Source organism: Lygodium microphyllum, chromosome 26, assembly GCF_053477565.2.
Source record: "Lygodium microphyllum isolate KBCC chromosome 26, Lygodium_microphyllum_v1.1.10, whole genome shotgun sequence".
Classification (NCBI taxonomy): Eukaryota; Viridiplantae; Streptophyta; class Polypodiopsida; order Schizaeales; family Lygodiaceae; genus Lygodium; species Lygodium microphyllum.
The window spans coordinates 44,924,811-44,928,692 of NC_141160.1; positions in this window are offsets into that span (position 1 = coordinate 44,924,811).

The following is a 3,882-nucleotide window of genomic DNA, read 5'->3' on the forward strand; positions in this document are numbered from 1 at the left end:
TTCTCTCTTGTCTTGCACTCTCCTCTTCTGCCCCTTCTTCTTCCATAGCTTAGAGAGTGAGAGGTGGAGTGTGAGATGGAGGTTGCGGTATCTCCTTCTTCCCTACATTAGCAAAATATCAAAACAAACTCTCTTTGATATTGTGTTAATGTCCCGCTGATATCCCTTGACTTCATATACACACAATGTTGTCTTACTCAAAAGAACTCTTTGATCAGCTTGTTAACCTGAAATAGCCTCGCAAGAAAGTCGAAGGGAAGCAAAAAGTGCCATATATAATTTGGAAATGATTATATTTTAGAGGTATATATTATTTTAGGCAAAATTATCCACAATATGCAGTGAATCTAGTTGGAAGAGGACTCACATGACAACTCTCCCATGATGACACTTGTTGAAAATCCTAAATACGAAGAGGATCTTGACATCGATCAATTTTATGACTCACCGGGCGGGTTCCCTTTTAACCCTGGTGGCTGCCCCATGGATGGCATGTATGGGAATGACCCTTTGTACCCCACACTTACCACTATATCAGCTTGCTCGATCTCCATGGATGCATGGACCACCAGCTCTAGGAGCCCGAACACCCTACAGATACATGGTAACATTGATGGCAAGAATGTATACATTCTTATAGATAGTGGCAGCACACATAGTTTTGTGAATAAATCGACTCTTGGCCATTTGACATGTGTTCCTAATGAATTACAGCAACCTCTTAGGGTTCAAGTGGCCAATGGAAGTGAGGAAATAAGCTCCCATGTATGCACACAAGTGTCTCTTATGCTAGCCAAAAATTATACAGCAAAGGTGGACTTAATTACCCTTAATATGGGCCCCGTGGATGTTGTTTTAGGTTGTGATTGGCTGCAACAGTTGGGAAAAATCTCTATGGACTTCTCTCAGTTGTATATGGAGTTTGTAATGCATGGGCAACTTGTATATTTGGAGGGCATCAAAGAAATTGCAGATTTTCAGCTTATAACAGCAAGACAACTCAAAAATGAATTCAAGAAACTCTCACAGATCTTTGTCTTGCATTTGCATAAGGATAATGATGACCAGCACACCTTGGGGAAGCAAAATGCAGCACTAAAAGCACTTTTGACTGAATATGAGGACTTATTTCAGCCCCCCACCACTCTCCCACCTTAGAGATCGGTGGATCACTCGATTGACTTGGAGCCCCATGCCAAGACCGTCAATAAACCCCCATATCGGCTCTCTAAATGTGAGCGAGAGGAAGTAGCTAAGCAAGTCAATTAGCTCACTGAAATGGAATTCATAGAGCCTAGCTCTTCCCCTTATGCCTCCCCAATTCTATTGGTTAAGAAAAAGGACAGATCCTTCCGGTTGTGCATTGACTACCATGATCTCAATAAGATCACCATAAAAAATAGATACCCCATCCCTCGAATCGATGACTTGCTTGATGAGCTCAAGGGAGCATGCACTTCACCAAGATTGATTTGCGATCTAGCTACCACCAAATCAGAATGAGAGTGGGTGATGAAGTTAAAACAGCCTTCCGGACTGACCGTGGCTTGTACCATTTCCTTGTCATGCCATTTGGGCTCACTAATGCCCCCGCCATGTTTCAAAGCCTAATGAACAAAATATTATAGCCATGGCTTTTCCAGTTTGTGTTGGTATTCTTTGATGACATACTCGCATATCCTTGATTATGAGCAAATTGTAATACCAACCCAAGGGATGCTGGCAATCCAACCTGAGAGAATCCTATAACTTAAGGAAAACCCTTCGAGAAATTGTACCTTACAAGAATATCTAATCCAATGGAAGGACTTCTCGAAAGAAGATACAACCTAGATTGAGGAATCCATTCTCCAAAAACAATACGCCCAATTTCTCTCAAGATGAGGACATCTTGATTTCTCTAAGGGGAAGAGAATATAACACACCCACTTTTCTTTAGTCAAATCTACCTAGTTTGCCCTATTCGTCTATCCATTTTCTTGTAATAGCTCAAACTAAGCTAATTGATGCTGTATCAAATCAAAATCAAATTTCACGAATTAATTGTGGTTTTTTAAATTAAAATGATCTATTTTATATTTTTAAAGATTTATTTTTGATTTTTTGAGGATTTGATATCAAATTTTCAAGTTATTTTATAAAACGTCAGCTTTTTTACATTATGGTAAAATTTCTTAATAAAATTTTAGATTATTAAAAATAATTCAATTTTCTTAATAATTTTACAAAATTTTCTACCTATAGCTTCCATTAATATAATTAAGATATCATTCTAATTTTTTGTATTTTTAATATTTAATATGATCAAATAAGTCATTGATTTTATATACATACATATAAGATAATAATAATAATAATAATAATAATAATAATAATAATAATAAATAGCATTAAAGCTTAAGCAAAATGAATCCCCCTTCTTAGATAATAAAACAAAAATAGTCTCCCATTACTAAATCCTCATAAAAAGATGAAACCCCCTTTCCACCCCAAAAAGCTATTTAAAGAAGGGTTCCCCTTCTTAGTTTTAATACACAACAACGAGGAGTCTACTCTTGAGAGAAGGAGAGAGAGTGTGGGAGCTAACAAATGAGACGCGACAAAATTTTGCAAAAGGGAATTAGCGGCAGTTCCAAGGTTGACACTCTATCCAAATCCTTTCTTTTTTACTATTTTAATCCACAATGGCCCCACGCAAGCATATCGAGGTGGCGAGAAAATCGACTAATCGTGATACCAAAAATACTATCGTAAATATGATCGATATATATATATATATATAAAATTATTTTATATTTTATTATTGATTATTTTTTACTTTTATTTATAAAAACTCTTTTGAAATAATAAAATCTACATCTAATTTTTGGAAAATTCTTCAGCTTCTTAATTTAAAAATATAGCTAAAAATACCTAAAATTTTTAAAATAAAATAATAAGATAGTTAAAATAAATTTAAAATTAAATATCCAAAAAGTAATAAGCTGCGTTAGTAATGACATGAGGCTAGCATGACCCGAATATGAAATCACTATTATGCACAAAGTAGGAGCTCATGATCATCACATTTGGATTTATCCCATATCTCACAAAAACCATTGAACATCCTACTTGTAATAAACTCATAGTTGCTTTGCCAATCTTTATAAATTGAATGCACTTTGACACAGGAGGTTGTGGATTTGTAACTACCCATGTTTCTTGGTTTTTTAAATCTCTTTTGATTAGTAGCCCATTTAGATCAAGTCTAATATATTTATTGATCTTGCAAAAATTTGGAACCACATATTGCCATCCTAGATAGTTTGATGAAATCCCCTCGATCCTCGAGTGGTTAAAATTTGGATATTCCTTCACTCCATTTAGCTACATGTGTGTATCTTTTTAACTATCATCAACTAGTTAAGCTACCTTGTCTTGTGGTTTTTTTATATCTATTGTCTAGTCCAATTCTTTTGCATAAAAATGATATTTTTATAAATCCTTGAGAACACATATGTAAACATATACCATAAACTTAACCACTAAATCATTGAGTTGAATCACATTCGAGATGCAAGTATATAGTAAAAAAGATTTAGACTCATTAGGGGGAATAGGGACTCAAAAAGAGTCTCGTAAGAAATTGATTAGGAATCCTTAATCTTGGATTATTCCCTCTTCAATGGTCATCATTGCATACCTTTTTGTCCCATGGCCCCCTTAGATTCCTAGGCTTCATCCTACTTTTTGTGATGGACCCTACCTAGAAAGGAGGGGGGTCTCCCTTGCTTTTCGTCTTAGTAACTAACCTTTGTTATCCTCCAAGATGGGACCACCACTCTTTCAAAAGTGCCATGTTAGTAAGTTAGATTTATTTTTGACCTAAAAAAGAAAATTTTA